Raw genomic sequence first — 22,850 nt, 5'->3', positions numbered from 1 at the left:
TCTACTGTACTACTGCATCCATTATAAGCAGGCACTGAATCTGATTCATCTCTGTATTGTTAGTTTCTTATGCTGAATTCAAGACAGAGAATTTATTCAATAAATTTCTGTTTGAGTGAATGAGACATCCGTATTCTTTAGTCTGAAATGGCTGTTTGGAATTTGGGAATAGTCTCAGAGTTGAAACAGAGTTTAGTTTTCTGCAAAACACCTTGGTTTGACAGGAATATATGTATACCTTTGACCTCTTATTCTAACAAATGGACCAATTACCACATACATAATTTAAAAGACATATTTGATCTGACAACTCATTAATCAAATAACCAATTTTGAACATTTGTTATGTACCTAAGCTGGCTATAGAGGGACCAAAAATGCTTATAGTTTGGACAAATGAATAGAGAAAAATGTCATACAGTTTATTATCAAGAGCTAAGATCCAGGTAAAGACCATAAATGCAATGGAATCATTTGGTTAAAAAAGTTGACTAAAATTCCCCAAGAATTAGACTTTGGTTTCCTTAAAGAATTGGTGGAATAAGATAGGTTAAAGAGATAAGAATCGCAAGATGGCTGGAAAACATGAAGAAGAACATGAAGCATGAATAAGGGTGGCATATGTGGAGCAGCTCAGTCAAGATAAAGCATCACACATACACATGTCACAGACAGGCAATCCGATTCTGCCAGGTGTTCTCACAGCTCATGGTATCTAGTACCATAGTCATGTGATTTTCTTCTATTCACACCAGTTGGAGAGAAACATACCCTTTTGCCTTACTCTTTTTATACTATATAGAATATAAAGTATTCTATGAGCTGAGATTATAAAACATACTTTGTTTTTCTGAAGGCATGTAAGTGGGAACTGTAGCATAAAGAGAACATGCATGGATAGAGAAAGCAGTCCTAGGTATGAATTCTGACCTGGACACCTGGTATGCAACTTTGGTTATGCTAATTAACCTTCTCATCTTTTTTTTTTTTTTTAATGTTTATTTTTGAGAGAGGAGAGACAGAGTGCAAGTGGGTGAGGGACAGAGAGAGAGGGAAACACAGACTCCGAAGCAGGCTCCAGGCTATGAGCTGTCAGCACAGAGTCCAACACGGGCCTCGAACCCACAGACTGTCGAGATCATGACTTGAGTTGAAGTCCGACACTTAATTGACTGAGCCACCTAGGCATCCCTCATCTTTTAAATAAGAGAAAATTCTGATAGTTATGCATAGAGTTATAAAGATTAAATGAGAAAAAGATGGTCATAAGTGTACTGTTAACACTGGCTGTCATATGGTTGACAGTTGATGACTAGTGGCTACTAATATTATATTGTTTAATAACCCATAGCACCTACTATTATGCAGCTTTACACATCCTAGGGTGCCAAGAGCTAATTTACACTTCTTTACTTCACTTTCCCCAGTTGCCTGTTCTCCCCCACACTTGAGCTATTGTGGATGCTTGCTCTTTCTTCATATGAACCAAAGGTGCTTTTCCAAATCCAAAATATGGAAGTAGGTAAACATCATTCTACCATGAATTACCCAAACCATTTCTTTCTTTCAGCTTACAGGTCATAAAAAAACAAAACAAAACAATAACAACAATAACAAACATTACTTGGACTGATAAATCATACAGCACCCTTATCCTGTGTAGTAAGGAATTAGGAAAAAAAGTTCTAAAATATCTGGATTCAAGTGTTATTCCTTACTGCTATAGAACTTTGGTGGAGACTCTTTTTTAAGTTAAAAAAATAATATCAAAGATTGAAGAAGGTTGTTAGTAATCTCGATGAATCAGAACCAAGATGTTTAATTCCATTCATTATAATATATTTTTAAAGCAAGGGTGTCACAGAAATAAATTATGTACATAAAATACTATGTGTTGAGATGGGCACATTAACTTACTTTCCATTAGGAAGGTGTTGGTGAATTGTCTTACAACTAAACAGTATCATTTTAGGTTATTATTTCCACAGCGCCTCAAAAGGACTTTCATGTTCCCTGCAGCATGGAAGAATTAAAGTACTTCCTTTAGCTCTTTGTTAGCTTTTAACAGCATATAAATGGGATATCTGAGCTTAAAACGTAATGTAGTTGCTTTATTATTTTTTTGAATGAGTGGAAAAGAGAATGTGCTTTCTGTTTACACATTTTGTTATGGACTGAATTGTGTCCCCTCAAAAATTTACATGTTCTAGCCTTAAGCCTCAAGGTGACTGTATTTGCAGATAGAGCCTTTATGGAGGTGTTTAAGGTAAAATGAGATCATAAGGGTGGGGCCCTAATCTAATAGGATTGATGATCTTGTAGAAAGAGGAAGCGACACCAGATCTCTCTCTCAACCTCTCTCTCAATCTCTCTCTCTCTCTCTCTCTCCATGCATACACAAAGAAAAGGCCAAGCAGAGACAAAGTGAGAAGGTGTCTTTCTGAAAGTCCGGAAGAGAGGCTTCATTAGACACCAACTCTCTTGGCATCGTGATCCTGGACTTTACTTTCCATATTATGAGAAAAGAAATTTCTGTTGTTCAAGACACCTAGTATCTGGTGTTTCTTTTATGGAAGTTTGAGCAGGATTATATATATATATATATTTTATATATATATATATATATATATATATATATAATTATATATATACAATATATACACACACACACACACACATATATAAATTAAATTAATTAAATATAATATATATATTAAACCATGTTTTAGCTTAAAGTATAGTTTTAATTGGTATATATAATGAATATCAAATTCTGTTGTTTTTTAAATTTTTTTAATGTTTACTTTTGAGAGAGAGAAAGGAACAGAGTGTGAACAGGGGAGGGACAGAGAGAGAGGGAGACACAGAATCCAAAGCAGGCTTTAGGCCCTGAGCTGTCAGCACATAGCCTGATGCGGGGCTTGAACTCACCAGCCATGAGATCACGACCTGAGCCGAAGTCGGACACCCAACCAACTGAGCCACCCAGGTGCCCCTCAAATTCTGTTTTTTTAATGTCCACTTCAACAGCTTGTTTTAAAATAATGTGTTTTTTATTTTACAAAGTCTAAATATCTTCATACTGCTTAACATGAAAAGTAGTATTTCTGGGGGAAAATTTATAGAATTTGATATTTCACAAGGGTCAGTATGCTTTATTAATTGTTCATGGAATTACTTCATTACAACTTGACTCCATCTAATAATGAATTAGATGTCTATTATCATAATTGCCACATAGCACAATGTTATGTTGATGTTAAATTTCATCTAGAGCCGGTACATGACTGAAACACTGAATGTCTTCCTAATGGTACATGATTATAATTATAATAACTTCAATTTGACACATTATCTTTTCATGAATTCATTGCAGAGTATTTATATTATCTTCTTTACTGTAGTTTAGGTAATAAATCTCAATGCATTACAAGGACCAATTTGCTTTAGAGAGTTTGTCTTTGTCTTTTTGAAGGTAAGTAAACCGACAGCCTTCTTAGCGATGTCCAGGAGACAAATGCTCACTATTATAAATAGATTTTCCTCATGTTTCTTCAGGATGTGCTTTGGCTGAATAAGAATAAGATTGCTGCTCCCCTCGTTGTTGTTTTTTTTTTTTTTTTTTAGTTTCTATTTAAAGTCCAGTTAGTTAACATACACTGTAATATTAGTTGCAGGTGTACAATATAGTGCCTCAACACTTCCATGCAGCACCCAGTGCTCATCACAAGTGCATTCCTTAATATCAATCACCTTTTTAACCCATCCCTCCACCCATCTCCCCTCTAGTACCCATCAGTTTTTTCTCTATAGTTAGGAGTCTGTTTTTTGGCTTGCCAGTCTCTCTCTCTGCCCCTTTTTCCCCTTTGCTCATTTTTTCTTAAATTCCATATATGAGTGAAATAATACGGTATTTGTCCCTCTCTGCCTGACATATTTTGCTCAGCATAATACTCTTTAAGCTCCATCAACGTCGTTGCAAATGGCAATACCTTATTCCTTTTTATGGCTGAATAATATTCCATTGTGTATATATGACCCATCTTCTTTATCCGTTCATCTGTCAGTGGACACTTGGGCTGTTTCCATATTTTGGTTATTGTAAATAATGCTGCTATAAACACCAGGGTGCATGTATCCATTTGAATTAGTATTTGTGTATTATTTGAGTAATTACCTAGTAGTGCAATTGCTGGATCATAGGGTAGTTCTATTTTTAACTTTTTGAGGAACCTCCATACTATTTTCCACAGTGGCTGCACCAGTTTGCATTCTCACCAATGGTAAGATTGCAGCCCTTTTAAAGAACAGCATTGCAGTCAATGATTGGTAGTTAGCATAAATGTGTATAATAAAATGATAATTTTCATTTAGTTTTAGAATAATGCCATAATAATAACCAGATCCCAAATCAGACCTTGGACACTTAATTACTCTGTTTCCAATCCCAGAGCCCTCTGAGGTTACATCATTTCTAAGTGCTCTAGAAGCCAAGAGTTGGGGGAGTTCTCTAATAAGAAATCCACAGACAAACCCTGTGTTTGTTCTTCATTCTGTTTCTTTGAAGTTCAGTTTCAATGTTGTGGGTGCCTCTGGCTCCTTCATGTGCTTCTGTCAAAACACTGAAAGGACACTTAAATTCCCAAATGATAATTCACATTATTTCAGTTGTTTCTAGGACATAAAATGAAAGCAATATAACACAGCAAAAATTCTGCTTAGCTCCCGGTGTGTAATGATTTGTGGTATTTCTTTCAGGGCAGTCCAATAACATGTCAGGAACTGAGAAGGAAGGGGTACCTATTGTCCTTTAGATAACCCCATGCCATCTCTGAGGATTTCTATAATAGTTCTCACCTCTATTCAGATTCAGCTCCTGTCTCCACTTCAGAACTGACAGTTGATTTCCTGGACCTATAAAGACCATATAGGCTCACGTATTAAAGAAAAAGAGCTATTACGAGGCCATTTTGTAGGAACATGGAAACAGGCAGTGGTTGAAGCGCAATTTAAACCTGTTTCCAGAGAAAAGATATGAGCAAAATGTTATGGCATGGGTTCAAGATGGCAAAAGAAGATTAGTATGAAAGGACAACAGCTAGTTCCTGAGCATTGGTCCTCTGGGGCTGTTTATAGAGAATGCTGGTCTTGAAACTCTAAGTCCTAAATGTAGGGGTGAAAACTTTGGCCTGACCTCTCCACTGCCTCACCCATAACACAAATTCAGCCTGACTTTTTCAAAATCTTCATTTTGCAACGGTACCCTTCAACAAGAGCATGGACATGGATCTTGCTAATGCAATTCAATTTCCAGCTTTTTATCAAGAGTGGAAGAAATATAGATAACATGAAGTATAAGAGCCTGGGCATCCACTAGCCCAAAAGAAAGCATGTTAAAAAAAAAAGGCCTAAAAATTTGGAGTCTATAGGAATATGTCTACACTTTCAACTCATCCTTTCCAACTTTCAAGAAAAAGGACAATTTTTTAATCAATACTTTATATCAGGGATTGAAAAGCTTTTTCTGTAATGGGCCCAGATAGTAAACATTTAAGGTCCAGGCTTTCTGGACCTTATTCTCTCTAAATGTAACTACTCCACTCTGCCATTAATGGCTTCCAAAGAAGCCATTAGTACTACTTAAATGAATGAGCATGGCCATGTTTCAATAAAATTTTATTTATGGATACTGAAATTTGAATTTAATATAATTTACACACGCATAGAATACTAATGTTCTTTGACTGTTTTCACTCACTAAAAATTATTTTTAAAATATTAGCTTGAAAGCTGCACAAAAATAGTTGACTAAAGCGATTTGGCCTAAGGCCACAGAGAACTGACCCTTATATATTGATTCACTCAGTGCAAAGGTAGAATTGCTTCCAGTCATCTCCTGCTCTTGGATATGGAGGTTTGGATAAGTGTATGATGCTTTGAGATCATTGAAGTCATGCCTTACTTTTGTGGGAACAGAGAAGAAAGTAACAGGGAGCGCTTAAATGCCAACATGTGGAGGTCTCTGATGACCAATTCCATACACTTCTGCTAACCTACACTGCATCATTGTTGAAATTTGAAAAAGCCATCCTCTCTGAGCAGACAGAGTAGAAAAAGGTACCATTTCTGGACAAGGAAAGTAGAAAAAGGAGTCTCCTGTGGACTAATAAAAATAGAAAAGAACTCTGGGTAGATCCACTATGCCCCTTTCCTGTAAGTGCCCTTCATGCTTGGATCACAATTTTTGCAAGTAAGGAAAAGGAAAAATTTCAGCTCCCTCTTGCCCTTTTCCAACATACTCAGGAGCTCTCCAACAATATGCTTACAAACTGTCTTTGTTCTCTTAAATAGACTTATTCAATTTCTTTAGAAAATAACATTACTTTTTGGAGTAGAAGCCTCTTCTTGAAGTTTTGAGGGATTTGGGGGAGGGGTTGGGGGTGGAAGGGACCTACTATCGCATGAAGAGACTTTCAAATAAAGCTTGTTTCTAGTAAACCACAACTCATTCTAAGCCTTCATTGGAATTGAAGTATTTGAAGTTTTCCATGGAAGACAGACTACTTCCCTGTTGGAGAATCTTTCTTACATGACTCCATCAGGCTTTATGAGTATCAGTTAGCAATAGCCTGATTTTCTTTCCCATCAGTCTGTTTGCATCTCTCATTGAGAAGTGGCTTCCCTCATTTTTATTTTGTTTATAGAAACAGACACTTCTGTTTTCTTTTCATTTTAGAGAGAGAGGGGGGAGGAAAGGGGTTTGTTATCTTCATCCATGGAATGAGAATTTTCTTTTTGAAGTTATCAAACTGATTACAATGGAAGCAGATTGGACCACTTTGAGAAACATTGCTTAAGTGGATATGAATCCCATCTACCTTTCTGTGCCTCTCTCACCCAGAGCATAGGTTAGAATTTTGTCTAGACCGTCAGCTTCATCATTTTTTTAGCTGTGAGAGATTGCACACTATTCAAAGTAATTTATATTATCTTATTTAAACCTCACAAATAAAGCTGATAGTATTTGTGATTTTCCCCATCCACAGATGAGGAAATTCAAGTTTGTCAAGTTTGGCGAATTTAAATAAGACATTTATGGTTAGTGTAGCATATTGCAATCAATACCCTATCATTACACTACATTATTTTACCTTATTAATTTGTTTTGAGTGTCAAATAGGAAATAAAGGTAGAACGTCTACTCAGCAAACAAATGGTACCCTTTTAGAAAATTATTAATCTTAAGCCTAAAACATGAAACTTGTACCTAGCCTTAGCTGTTGCTTTTCCCCACTTACTCTTCTATCTTCTGACTACTTAACTGAACTATTCCTGCTCCAAGATGGTTCCTTCCCTAAAGGCTGTTCTAACTAGTCTGAGTTCTGTATTTGTTCATTCTCCCAATTATCATATTTTCTTTAATCTTAGGGTAGTGTTCATTGTTACTTTTTAAATATATGTTTTAGTTAGTATTAATACATTCTTTTAATGTAGAGTCATATAATAAATTTCTGGTGTTCTTTTAAGAGCATACAGAAGAGGACTAGGCAGAGATTACGCATTCAAATATGTTTTGATAGAAGACTTGATTAAGTACAACACCTATAAGGCTCCCAAATTTACTTCTTTAGGTGTTCTAGAGAGCAGTTGTATGTTTGTCATGTGACATTAGTTTTCCAGGTATTTAAATATGAATCTGAAAACCCAGAATATATATATTACATGTATATGTAATACATATATTAAAATGTATATATTACAAATATATATATTACATACATATATATATATATACACAAATGTTTAAGTATATATATGAACTGATATCTATAATAAAGTACTAAGAATTGAGCTTTATAGTTACCATGCCCTTTTTCCATTCTTCATTCTTAATTTTCCCACTCCATTAATATATTCCATTAACACACTAATACCTTCTTTTTCTGCAGTATCATGGGAAGAGAAAGAGAGAGAGATATTATACTTGATACTTTTCCATCACTTACCCTCTTTTTTTTACTTCCAGGGACAACTTTGACAATTGGCTCCATTTTCCCATGCTCACCAAAGAAGAAAATTAACAGGGAGGAAACACTGCACAACTCACAGCTTTGTTGAAAAGCAAAAGTGAACTATTGGGACCTCATCAAGAAAAAAAAAAAAAAGCTTTTGCACAATGAAAGAAACAATCAACAAAACTAAAAGGCAACCAGTGGAGTGGAAGAAATATCAGAGAAATGAAATATTGATATTGCAATGAAATATCAGATAAAGGGTTAGTATCCAAATTCTCTAAAAACTTGTCAAACTCAACACCCAAAAAATAAATAATCCATTTTTTTCTTTTCCAAAGGAGACATCCAGATGGCTAACAGACACAAGAAAAGATACTCAACATCACTTATCATCAGGGAAATACAAATCAAAACCACAATGAGATACCACCTCACACCTGTCAGAATGGCTAAAATTAACAACTCAGGAAAAAACAGATGTTGGTGAGGGTACAGAGAAAGGGGAAAACTTTGGCACTGTTGGTGGGAGTGCAAACTGGTGCAGCCACCCTGGAGAATAGTATGGAGGTTCCTCAGAAAATTAAAAATAGAGGTACCTCATGACCGAGCAATTGAACAACTAGGTATTTATACAAAGAATACAAAAATGCTGATTGCAAAGGGCACGTGCACCCCAATGTTTACAGCAGGACTTTAAAAAATAGCCAAATATGGAAAGAGTCCAAATGTCCATCAAGTGATGAATGGATAAAAAAGATGTATATATACGCAATGGAATATTACTCAGCTATCAAAAAAGAATGAAATCTTGCCATTTGGAATAATGTGGATGGAAATAGAACGTTTTATGCTAAACAAAACAAGTCAGATAAAAACAAATACCATATAATTTCACTCATGTGGAATTTAAGAAACACAACAGATGAACATAGGGGAAGGGAAGGAAAAATGAAATAAGATAAAAACAGGGAAGCAAATCATAGGAGACTCTTAAATATAAAGAACCAACAAAAGTTTTCTGGAAGAGAAGTGGGGTGGGGAGGATGGGCTAAATAGGTGATGGGCATTAAGGAGGGCACTTTTTGGGATGAGCACTGAGTGTTATCTGGAAGTGATGAATCACTGAATTCTGCTCCTGAAACCAATACTGCACTGTATGTTAACTAAATTGAACTTAAATAAAATAAAGGGAGATACAGAATCTGAAGCAGGCTCCAGACTCTGAGCTTTCAGCACAGAGCCTGACGTGGGGCTCCAACCCACAAACCACAAGATCATAACCTCAGCCGAAGTTGGACACTTAACCAACTGAGCCACCCAGGTGCCCCATTCTGCCCAATTTTTAATTGCATTTTTTGTTTTTTGGGGTGTTAAGTTTTATAAGTTCTTTATAGATTTTGGATACTAACCCTTTATCAGATATGTCATTTGCAAGTATTTTTTTTCCATTCTGTACATTGGCTTTTAGTTTTATTGATTGTTTCCTTCCTTGTACAGAAGCTTTTAATTTTTATGAAGTCCCAATAGTTTATTTTTGCTTTTGTTTCCCTTTCCTCAGAAGATATATCTAGCAAGAAGTTGCATGGATAAAGAAGATGTGGTACACACACACACACACACACACACACACACACACAAAGGAGTATTACTCAGCCATAAGAAAGAATGAAATCTTGCCATTTTCCATGAGACGGATGGAGCTAGGTAGTATTATGCTAAGTGAAATAACTCAGAGAAAGACAACTACCATATGATTTCACTCATATGTATAATTTAAGAAACAAAACAAATGATCAGGGTAGGGGGAGGAGAACGAGAGATGCAAAACAAGAAAAGACTCTTAACCATTCAGAACAAACTGATGGTTATCAGAGGAGAGGTGAGGGGGGGATGGGTTAAGTCGGTGATAGGGATTACGGAGGGCACTTGTGAAGAGCATTGGGTATTGTATATAAGTGTGAATCACTAAATTGTACACCTGTAAGTAATATTCACTTATGTTCACTAACTGGGATTTAAATGACAACAAAACATGAAGGACAGTTTGGTAAGGGACAACAACACTAAATTCTCAAAAACTAAATTAGACCAGAGAGAACATTAATGCTTATTAATAGAATCCTTTGAATGTTTAATTTTTACATAAAGATCCAAGTCAGTGTTCCTTATTCAGCAGAACCGAATTTATCTAAATCTCACCTTAATTAATGGGACTCCCTAAAAGAAGCCAGAAAGAATGAATGGTAATTAAATGCACAGTTTTTGCACAGTTAAAATTACTGCAAATTACATGCAAATTGGAAAACACAATCAGTAAAAGATCTTTCTCTGTGAAATTCCTGGTGCCATTGTCTGAATTTATTTTATGTTATATTCAGAGAGCATAGTCAGGACTTTGGGCAGAGAACAGCCTGTCATTTCAAGGACTTGGAGTTCACTGTTGTCATGGCCAGTAGTAGGCTTGGTTGATAAAAACTTGAAATAACAGTAATAGAAAAGAGAGAAGGAAATGAATATAAAGATGTTTTGAGGCAGAATTATAACATTTGCTGGTCAAATGAACAAAAGCAAAGTCTCTAAAAGAGAAGTCATGAAATGTGGGTTCTGTAGATGGAAGAAAGTCACCTTAATTTAAACAATTTTAAAAAGCAGTGATTATTACCAGGGAGAGAACTGAGCCTGGTAAAAGTGATGCAAATTTTGTACTTAAAAATTTTCATACAATATCTCTTCAAGTTCCATGCCAATGTAGCCAATTTTAGTAATTAGGAGGCTCTTCTAGACAAGTCTTCATTTTACCAAATATAGGTCTCTCTTGCTGTTTCCTGTTTTCCTCTCAGGTGATGAAGTACCAAGTACTGAGCAGTAATGAGTATTAGTTATTTTCCATTTGTCCTTCCAGATCAGCACCTGACCCCACCCTGCTCTGGTGCTAGGATTCTGATGTCTGTAGACTCTATCACATACTCTCCCTTGCCCTCTGTTCAGCCAATCAAGGCACCAACGGGAGATTGGTGGATGGGAGGAGAATGAAGTCAGAGTATGTATTTTTGCCTCCCATTTATTGGGCTGTGGTTTGGCAGTGGCTGTGTTCCTCTACCTAGCGCCACAGCTCCTACTGTTGCCGACCCTCTACATTACAGCTCTTGATGGTGTCCTGTATAGCAACATCTTTTTCCCTCTCCAGAATGGAAATGGGAACAGCTTCTGGCTCTTGGACTCCTAATGCTTCTCCTTCCCTGGTTGGTTCCTTTAACCCTCCCCACAATTCTGTAAATAGTTCCTTCATTAAACTGGTTCAGTTATCAAGTCGATGTATACAGCCAAGGTAATGATTAAAATGATTCATATTTTTAAAGCAGTATTAAACCACTAATTTTTTCTTGAGTTAAATCTAAAGGTAATGGGTTCTCACTTTTTTTTATATGAAATTTATTGTCAAATTGGCAGAAAACATGAATAGACACTTCCTTAAAGAAGACATCCAGATGGCCAACAAGCACATGAAATGATGCTCAACGTCACTCCTCATCAGGGAAATACAAATCAAAACCACACTCAGATACCACCTCACGCCAGTCAGAGTGGCTAAGATGAACAAATCAAGAGACTATAGATGCTGGAGAGGATTTGTAGAAATGGGAACCCTCTTGCACTGTTGGTGGGAATGCAAACTGGTGCAGCCTCTCTGGAAAACAGTGTGGAGGTTCCTCAAAAAATTAAAAATAGACCTACCCTATGACCCAGCAGTAGCACTGCTAGGAATTTACCCAAGGGATACAGGAGTGCTGATGCATAGGGGCACTTGTACCCTAATGTTTATAGCAGCACTTTCAACAATAGCCAAATTATGGAAAGAGCCTAAATGTCCATCAACTGATTAATGGATAAAGAAATTGTGGTTTATATACACAGTGGAATACTACGTGGCAATGAGAAAGAATGAAATATGGTTCTCGCTTTGTAAAATCACTGTTGGTACAGACTTTGAATGGTAACTAGGAAAACTGGAACTCAATAAATGCTTAGCGAATATCTGGCAATGAGTTCCCCAAGAGAGGACCATAGCTCTGTGGCACTAATGGTATTTTAGGATAGGTGGATCATCTCATTATCATACAACATCATGGTTATGAACATCATCTTTTTGCCCAGACTACCTTCTTTAGATCTGGTCTCTACCATTTGCAGTAGTAAGTGACCTTGAAGATAAGCTTTGTGTGCCACAGTTTCTTTATGTATAAAATGGTGGTTATAACACTACTTATTTAATGTCTGATGTATGAATTAAAAGAGTTAAAATACATAAAGTGCTTAGGACTGTGTCTGGTACATAATAAGGCTAAATAAATAGTTTCTACTAATTTTTATGGGTCTTATATAATATGTGAGGAGGAGAGAGTTAAAATATCAAATTTATGCTAAGCAAAGAGGATATTTCAGAACTAATTGCAAACTAGGCATAAATACATCATCACAATCTTAGTTCCTCCATTAAGAGTCTTGAAACACATAAAATTGATAACATGGAATTGTTGGTCAAAAATTTAGTCTATTGTTAAGTTCTTAGAATTCAGCAGAAGACCTTATCTTTTTCTTGGGCAGTGATCACAAGCCATGAGGTAACAGTCTTAAAATGCCTTCCATAGACATTCAATTTCAGGTAGCATTGTGTTATTATAATTAGTAGAGTATTTATATGATAGTCTTCCTTTTTTCTGAGTATTTGGGAGACACCACACTTTGGTTTCCTGATTGTGGTTGATATTCACTAATTTTCCAGGGACTTTTGAGAAATTAAAATAGGAATATGGGCAAGGATTCTGGATGCCAAATTCATCAGCTGTAATCATATTATTAACATCTTTTTCTATCATTAGTGGTTAGTAGCAAAAGTTTTGAAGTCAGACTTTTTGGATTTAAATCTATTTCTTTTACTCGCTAAATGACCTTGGGCCAATTAGGTAAACTCTGTTATTTGTTTATTTATTTATTTATTTATTTATTTAGAAACTATTTTCCATCAACCTTATTTCCATTTTGTTTGCCTTTGTGGAGTAGCAGCTTAAGACCACTCAGTGGTTGTTCCAGCCCATTCGGTGGCCTGAGCAGGCAGAGCTGTAGACAGTCTTCAGTGGTAGGCTGAGTGCTCTAGCCTTCAGTGGGGAACTGCTGAATAGGCCCAGAGTGCACCTCCATGCCTTTAGACCAGTCTGCGACTTCAGGATGAGTAACAGTGAACTCAGGAGCTGGAACAGTCCATTCACCCTGAAAGTCTTCCTTGGTCACAGCCTTTTCAGTAGCAGCCTGCTCGTCCTTTTCAACCTCTTCAGGATCTCTGTAGAAGTAGAGAACAGGCATGACCACCCATGGGCATTCACAGGAAACGGTACCACATATGTGCAGAACTTCCCAGGCAAGCACCCACCACATCAGACACACTCTTGTTGCAAGGGATGGCAATGTCCATATAACACAGAGGAGAGTCTGTGTTATACAGAGCGATGGTAAGCAGGTGAACATAGGACATTTGCAAGAGGCTTGTGGTCAGCTCTGGGATAAGTAACCATCAGAAATCTCTTCCCTTGAAGGCTTCCTGGATCTGGTTAGTGAAGGTTCCAGGAGTGAAGTGACCAGCAATAGGAGTGGCTCCAGGAGCAGCAGCAAACTTCAGCACAGTTCACTGGCCAGCATTCCTGGATCATATGGCACTGACATCAGCTGGGTTTTCAATGGTGATGATGGCACAAGCTACCATCAGAAGCTTCTCCCAGGTTCTCTTCAGATTTATGACATAGATGCCATCACTTTTCCTTTTGTAGATGTACTGTTCCATTTGGAAGTCAAGGTTGGTGTCACCTAAGTGGGTTCCTGCTGCAAAGAATTTGAGGACATCCTTCATTTGTAGGAGGGGCTCCAGACATTGTAAAAGTTTCCCTTTAAATTATGACATGAACGCAAAACACTACACGGACCCCTCCTTGGGTAACACAGAAGGTGTAAATTCTGTTTTAATTCTTTTATATATAAAATGGAAATAATGGTACTTACTTCGTAAGGCTGTTACAGGAATTAAGTGAGGTAATCATATAAAGCTCTTAGAAAAGGGCCTGGCACAAATTAAGTGCTAAAATTGGTAAATACTATTGTTTTATTTTTAATAGACTTTGAGATAGTTCCACAGCAACTAATTATTTGAAAGAGTAGAGACAACCTATCAATGTAAAATTTATTTGTTTGTTTGTTTGTTTATTCATTTATTTATTTATTTATTTATTTTTTATTTTGTGGTAGTGTTTAAAGGTAATATGTGCTTTAAACAAGACTAGAGGGTTACTTTATCTTCCCTTTCAGGATGACTGAAAATGTGATTTAGATCTCCCTGATGGATCAACATTCTCCCTAATAATACCTGAGGGAATTATTTTAACTCTGGGCATTAAGACCACAGAAAGATTAATAGCAAGAAAATCAGTTCTCTCAAAAAAAATGCTCCATAGTTATTTGACAGCAATAATTTTTCCATTTTTAGTTTAATTAACATATTATATGTATATATAAACACACACACACACACACACACACACGCACACACAAGTGAAACCTAGTCAGGAGTGCATCAGGTAACATTATGAATCTAGTTCCTCCTCCTTTTTGGTTGAACTATTCCTACCCTGCCCTTAAATCTATCATGCAGACATTTTTACCCATATTGGTTACAATTATTTCTCTCTCTCTCTCTCTCTCTCTCTCTCTCTCTCTCTCTCTGTGTTTGTGTGTGTGTGTGTGTTTAATTAGACTCCATATTGAGCGAGGGTGTGGAGCCCAACATGAGGCTCCAACTCATGACTCTGATATCAAGACCTGAGCTGAGATCAAGAGTCACTTAACTGACTGAGCCACCCAGGCACCTCAGTCACAGTTATTTCTTGATTTCTTTTTTTTTAAATTTTTTTAACATTTATTTATTTTTGAGACAGAGAGAGACAGAGCATGAATGGGGGAGGGTCACAGAGAGAGGGAGACACAGAATCTGAAACAGGCTCCAGGCTCTGAGCCATCAGCACAGAGCCCGACGCGGGGCTTGAACTCACAGACCACGAGATCATGACCTGAGCCGAAGTCGGCCACTTAACCGACTGAGCCACCCAGACGCCCCAGTTATTTCTTGATTTCAATGTTAGAGCTTATAGACTTATTGTAGAGTTCTCTGAGACTGTTCAAATTTCAGTCTACACTGTAGAATTTGCCAGTTGGTTTTATGGCACTGTTGGGATTCTGTTGTGTATAACTGTTACTATGCAAAACTCTGCTACTTACTAATTTAGTGCCCTTAGGCAAGTGTGTCTCCATCCCCTACCTCTAAAATGAAGTTAATAACAGTACTTAGCTTATAAGGATTAAAAAATTTAACATTGTTAAAACCTTTAGAATACGACTAAGCACACAGTAAGCATTATATCAATATTTGTAAAATAAAAAAAAAGAAAAACAAAGATGTGTAAGACAGAATATAGACCCTAAAACATTTGATGATAGGGAAGTGACAGTGAGTCTTCCAATTTGGGGGGTGACTTGAGGTTCTTTTGGTTTGTAAGTTACCAAACCGAAGGACTTCAGTACAGAAAGATGTACACTGGTTGATTTAAGGGGCATAAAACTGACTTTAACATATATGGGAAAGTAGATTCTGAACTACTGGTACAGGTGAAGGAAGCATTTTAGAAGCGATATAGACAATCCCCTAAAGAAAGTGGTCCTCATGTGCTTTCAGGGCCAAAAAGTCAGCACAGTGCCCAGGAGTATAAGAAAGGAGTTAGAAACCAATCAAAAAACCTGGGAAAGTGTTCCAGAAATTCAATCGGGCATTTCATGCTGGTCTATTGTAAAGATCCTGGGCAAACCATTTAAGGTCACAGGGTCTTGGTTGCTTCATTTGCAAAATATGTGCATGTTGCTACACGTTTACATTGTAAGATTGTTGTAGGGATTACATGATAGAGAATGTTCCTGTACTGTGTTCACTGTAAAATAAACTAACATAATATTGTTACTATTCTTGTTGTTAATAAAGAAGACCTGATGTTGCCATTTTATCTGACAGTGATGATTCATTTCCTCTAATTCTTAGTATATTTTGACAACCTTAGGGAAGAAGGAAACCAAACTTGAGAAGATATTAAATATTAGGGAAAGACTCTTCTTCCTTCTACTACTTCCATTACCAGCCTCTGAAATAAAAAAAAAAAAAAAATTAAACTAAATGTGTAAATTTAGCTCAGGGAGACTAAAACATAAGGAAAAATGTAAAGAATATCTCCAAACTTGTAACCTTACCTGTAACCACAGTAATAGGTCATGACGAATTTATTTAAATTTCTAAAAATGTAAATCTTTTCCTAACTCTGTATTACAGCTTTGGTTATTAAAAGTCCATTGTTTGGGGCGCCTGGGTGGCTCAGTCGGTTAAGTGTCCGACTTTGGCTCAGGTCATGATCTCGCGGTTCGTGGGTTCAAGCCCTGCGTCGGGCTCTGTGCTGACAGCTCAGAGCCTGGAGCCCACTTCGGATTCTGTGTCTCCCTCTCTCTCTGCCCCTCCCCTGTTCACACTCTGTATCTCTCTCAAAAAATGAATAAACATTTAAAAAAATTTAATAAAATTTTATTTATTTATTTATTTATTTATTTATGAAAAAAAGAGAGAGAGTCCAGAGCATGGACAGTGGAGGGGCAGAGAGACAGGGAGAATATGCTGTCAGCACAGACCCCAATGTGGGGCTGGAACTCAAGAACCATGAGATCATGACCTGAGCCAAAGACAGATGCTTAATTGACTGAGCCATTCAGGCACCCCTATATACCATATATTCTTTATGCATTCATCAGTTGATAGACATTTGGGCTCTTTCCATAATTTGGCTGTTGTTGATAGTGCTGCTATAAACATTGGGGTACATGTGCCCATTTGAATCAGCAGTTTTGTATCCTTTGGATAAATACCTAGTTGTGCAATTGCTGGGTTGTAGGGTAGGTCCATTTTTAATCTTTTGAGGAACCTTCATACTGTTCTCCAGATTGGCTGCACCAGTTTGCATTCCCTCCAGCAGTACAAAAGTTGTCCCCTTTCTCCTCATCCCTCCCAACATCTGGTGTTTCCTGAGTTGTTAATTTTAGCCTTTCTGAAAAGTGTGGGGTGGTATCTCTTTGTGGATTTTATTTGTATTTCCCTGATGATGAGGCATTTTTTTTTTTTTTTTGAGTTGACAATGATAGCCACAAGGCATTTATTTGCACTTGCCTACCCCAGTCTCCCTGGGACCAAATCGAAGGTGACTGGCACAGAGAGTCTGCTGACCTCTGAATACTGGGGAGGCCCAATCAGGCCATTAGCAGCCCTCAAGGGCCCAGTACCAGGTGGAGGGAGCCATGTACTATTGGTACTCCTTTACCCCTCTTCCCTTATCCCCAAGGGGTTTCCCTAGCCTCACGACCTCTGGAGGCTGGCTCACTCATGTGTGGCTGTAGCTCCTGATGGCCATGGGCAGGCGGTACACTTCTAGGTTGATAGGGCAGCTGTAGTGTGCCTCCGGGCAGTGCTGCCACCAGGCTGCAGCACATCACCATGCTGGGACCAAGACTGCTGTTACCACTTGCCCCAATGGTGGTGGTGGTTGGTAGTGGGGGGTTGGGGGGGTGATTCTCGGATGCTTTTCAATAAATATTCATATAGAACTGTAAATGTATTTTCTCTTCCTTATGGTTTTCTGAATAACATTTTCTTTAGCTTACTTTATGGTGAGAATATAGTATGTAATACATAGAACATACAAAATATGTGTTGACAGTTTATGTTATTGGCAAGACTTCCAAGCAAGAGTAGGCTATTAGTACTTACATTTGGGGAGCGTGGTCACTGCCCAGTCCCCAGGTTAAGCGTGGTCGCTGCTCAGTTCTCAGGTTGTTCAAGGGTCAACTTTATTTCAGCCTAGACAGTTTGACATGACAAAGCCACCTCAGTGAATTACCTTGATTGATTTTCAAATATTGAACTGACTTTATAATCCTGGGAGCAGTCCTCCTTGATCGCAATGTTTAATTATTTAATATAATATTCAACACAAATTAAAAAATTTTAAAAATCATTTAAAATAACTTTAAAATAGTTTAAAATAATTCCTAGATTTTTTTCAAGAATAGATATTTCTTCCTTGGATCAAAATTCACAGGTGAAGCAATTCGCTGAAATTTCCTTTGTGGAAAGATTTTTAAGTACAAAGTCAAATTCTTTAATAGATATAGACCTATTCTGATTATCTCATTTTGTTTTCTTGAGTGAGCTTTGATAGTTTGTCTTTCAAAGAATTTTTCCATTTCATATGAATTAAATTTATTGGCATAATTTTCAGAATATTCTCTTACTAACCTTGAATATTTGTAGAGTAAGGATGTCGTTTCTCTCATGTCAGATATTGGTAATTGATATCTTTGCAGTTCATTTTTTCCCCTGATTAATCTAGATTTTTCCAAGTTTATTACCTTTCCCCCATTTTTTGATTTTATTTATTTTTCTCAATTTCTTCTTTGTTTTCTGTTTCATTGATTTTCACTTTGATTTTTATTGTTTCTCCTTTTCAGTATCTGATCTATCTTGCTTGGTAAATGCTTTTGAAAATAATATATGTTTTGTTATTACTGGGCAGAGTGTTCTGTAGTGTCAATTAGATTAGGGTGATTAAAAGTGTTACTCGAGTCGGGCGGTGGCAGCGGCAGCAGCAGCGGAGGCACCCCCGCCGTCACAGCCTCTGCGCTGGTGCAGCCACCCTCACTCCCTCTGCTCTTCCTCCCTTCGCTCGCACCATGGCTGATCAGCTGACCCAAGAGCAGATTGCTGAGTTCAAGGAAGCTTTCTCCCTATTTGACGAAGATGACGATGGTACCATCACAACAAAGGAACTTGGAACCGTCAATGAGGTCACTGGGTCAGAGCCCAGCAGAAGCCGAATTGCAGGATGTGATCAACGAGGTGGATGCCGACGGTAATGGCACCATTGAGTTCCCAGAAGTTTTGACTATGATGGCTAGAAAAATGAAAGATACAGACAGTGAAGAAGAAATTCGCGAGGCATTCCGAGTCTTTGACAAGGATGGCAATGGTTACATCAGTGCGGCAGAACTACGTCACGTCATGACAAACTTAGGAGAAAAACTAACAGATGAAGAAGTAGATGAAATCATCAGAGAAGCAGATATCGATGGAGATGGGCAAGTCAACTATGAAGAATTCGTACAGATGATGACCGGAAAGTGAAGACCTACTTTCAACTCCTTCCCCCCCCACCTCTAGAAGAATCAAATTGAATCTTTTACTTACCTCTTGCAAAAAAAAAAAAAAAAAAGAAAGAAAGAAAAAAAAGAAAAAGGGCATTTACTCATTCTGTTTCTATATAGCAAAACTGAATGTCAAAAGTACCTTCTGTCCACACACACAAAATCTGCATGTATTGCTTGGTGGTCCTGTCCCCTGAAGATGAAGCGCTACACATCAGTTTTACGATATAAATACTTGTACTACCTTAACGATAAAGAAGCACTTAGTGGACTCCTTGCAGTTCCTTTTGCTAATGATTATATACACTGTTTGGGCTGGCTAGTTTTTCATGCACGCAGCTTGACGATTGAGCATAGTCAGGCCTTTGTATTAAAAACGAAAAATGAAAAAACAAAAAAAAACTTGTTTCAAATGGGTTCTAGTTCAATTTGTTAGTATAAATTGTCATAGCGGGTTTACTGAAAACAAACCTTTAAAATTGGTTTACCTCAGGATGCTGTGCAGAAAAATGGGTGAAGGATAGATAAGACCGTCTAGACGCAGCCCCACAGAGCAGGACGGCCCCCTGTACTTCCGTGCGCCCCCACCCGTGGTGACAGTGACACATCCTGGGGGCATCCTGTGCGTGTTGGTTTAGCGTTGTCCGCATTGTACCGAAGAGCGAGATGGGTGTCGGGCTGTCACCATTCACACAAATTTTTAAAAAGAAACCTTTGCCAAGGGAGCATCTTTGGACTCTCTGTTTTTAAAACCTCCTGAACCTGACTTGGAGCCAGCAGAGGTAGGCTGTGACTGTGGACTCTTCAACACAACCATCCACATTGCTGTTCAAGAAATTACAAGTTAACGTCCGTTCCAAGTTGTAAATGCTAGTCTTTTTTTCCAATAAAAAGACCATTAACTTAAAAAAAAAAAAAGTGTTACTCAAAGCTTCTCTGTTGTTACTAATACTCTGCTGACCTGTTTATCAATTACAGAAAGGTGTATGTTGAAATTGTCAACTATAGTTGTGGATTTGTATATTTCTCTTTACAGTTACATCAGTTTTTGCATCATATATTTAGAAGCTCTGATGTTACGTGCAGAAATGCTTAGAATTGTTACATCTTAAAGAATTGATCTGTTCATCATTATTATGAAATTAATCTCTTTATCCCTATAATATTCTTGCTCTGAAATCTTCTCTGATGTAAATCAGCTTTCTTTTGATTAGTATTAGCATGGTGTAACTTTTTCTGTCTCTTTTTTAAACCTATCTGTGTCATTATATTCAAAGTAACTTTCTTTTAGGCAAATTAGTTGGGTCTTGATTTTTTTTAATTTATTTAGTTTTTATTAAAATTTATTTATTTACTGTGAGAGAGACAGAGACAGCGCAAGAGGGAAGGGGCAGAGAGAGAGGGAGACAGGGAATCCCAAGCAGGCTCCGCATTGTCAGCGTGGAGTCAGATGCAGGGCTTGAATTTACAAAACCATGAGATCATGACCTGAGCCTAAACCAAGAATCAGACCCTTAACTGACTGAGCCACCCAGGTACTCCAGGTCTTACTTTTTAAATCCAATCTGCAATTTCATTTAATTGGGTAATTAAGAACTAGTTGATTCTTGATATATACAATAGTTGTTACGTGAAGTCATCACGATCACTGGATTAGTGAATAACCTAAGTATAGTTCCCTTGGGAAATACAAAGTTCTCTCCTAGAGGCTCTGGCTATAACTTATTTGTTAGCCAATCAATATATAACCTTGTTTCATGTGTGTTTCTTGTTAGAGATACCTTACTGAATATATATTGTTGATTCATTAACATTGAGCTCATAAGCAGCTCATGCCCAGATGAAATTTGTCTAACACACTCATTGTCATGGTAAGGCACAATCTTCTTATGCTTAGGAACACTACATATGTTTTGAGTATGGTGCTTGGGGGTCATTTTAAATACCAAAATCACCAACCACAAGCACAAAAAATGGAAAAATGTGGCACTAAGTAGACTACAAAAAGGACATTTGTTCATAGTAGGTGAGCTGAAACGAGAAGGCAGAGTGTTGCCTTGTTTGACTTCATCTGTGAACTTGTATGTCTGGCACTTACATTTTTCACTGCTTTGCACAAGTCCATAGATTACTGACTGGAAAAAGACAGCAAATACTGATTTTGGGTGTTACAAATAAATGTTAGTAAGTACACAAATTTGCAAATACAGAATCCACAAATAATGAGGATTGACTATACATTTAATGTGGTTATTGAATATGATATTTAAATCTATCATTTTTCTTGTTTTTATCCTATTTGTCCATTTGTTTTTCTTCCTTATTTTTTTGTCTTCTTCTGTATCATTCCACATTGTTAATATATCTTCCTGGATTATTAGATATAATTGTTTTTTTAATCTTAAATTTTATTTACTGGTGGCTTTGGAATTCGTAGTATATACTTTTAATGTATAAATACCAATATTCATGTGATGTTATAAAACTTCATACATAGTAAATGTATATTTTCATTTGTCTCTACTGGGCTTTTATGTTATCGTTGTCATGAATTTTACTTCTATGTATATCATAAAGCCGACAGTAAATTGTTATCATTTAATCCTTTAACAAATTGAAATAGAAAAAAGGTTTTTACTGACATAATTACCATTTCTTATGTTCCTTCCTCATTCCTTTTCATGGACACAAGTTTTTATCTGGTATCATTTTACTTCTCCTTTAACATTTCTTTAGCATAGATCAGCTGCTGATGAATTCTTCCAGATTTGCATATCTGAAAGTATTTTCATTTCACGTTTGTTTTGGAAGGTATTTTCCATGAGGAAAAATTTTATATTGATGAAGTTTTTTTCTTTCTGTTCTTTAAAGGTGTCACCCCATAGCTTTTTAGCCTTATTGTTTCCATCAAGAGATTTGACATTGTACTTAGCAACTTCTTTCTACATATGTCTCCTGAGGCAAGGGAGATAAAAGCAAAAATAAACTATTGGGACTTCATCAAAATACAAAGCTTCTGCACAGCAAAAGAAACAACAAAACTAAAAAGTAACGAACAGAATGGGAAAAGATATTTGCAAATGGCATATCTGATAAAGGCTTAGTATCCAAAATCTATAAAGAAATTATCAAACTCAACACCCCCCCTAAAAAAACCCCCAAATAATCAATTTAAAAATGGGCAGAAGACATGAACAGACATTTTTCCAAAGAAGACACAGATGGCCAACAGATACATGAAAAGATACTCAACATCACTCATCATCAGGCAAATACTAATTGAAACAGTATCACCTCATACCTGTCAGAATGGCAAAAATCAACAACACAAGAAACAAAAGGTATTATTGAGGATATGGAGAAAGTGGAACAATTCTGCACTGTTGGTCAGAATGCAAACTGGTACAGCCACTCTGGAAAGCAGTATGGAGTTTTTTCAAAAAGTTAAAAATAGAACTACCCTATAATCCAGCAATTGCACTACTTGGTATTTACCCAAAGAATGAA

General features: G+C 37.0%; 2 pseudogenes; one reads left to right on the top strand and one right to left on the bottom strand.

The window, feature by feature from the left end:
• Positions 1–13,080: 13,080 nt before the first annotated feature.
• On the bottom strand, positions 13,081–17,639 carry LOC132693116 (small ribosomal subunit protein uS2 pseudogene; annotated as a pseudogene).
• A 1,127-nt stretch (positions 17,640–18,766) lies between these two features.
• Positions 18,767–19,855, top strand: LOC132692564 (calmodulin-1 pseudogene; annotated as a pseudogene).
• Positions 19,856–22,850: the final 2,995 nt, after the last annotated feature.

The sequence above is a fragment of the Panthera onca genome, chromosome B1 (genome assembly GCF_046562875.1).
Source record: "Panthera onca isolate mPanOnc1 chromosome B1, mPanOnc1 haplotype 2, whole genome shotgun sequence".
Taxonomy (NCBI): domain Eukaryota; kingdom Metazoa; phylum Chordata; class Mammalia; order Carnivora; family Felidae; genus Panthera; species Panthera onca.
Note: the sequence above shows the minus strand (reverse complement) of the source record. Positions and strands in the feature narration are given on the sequence as shown.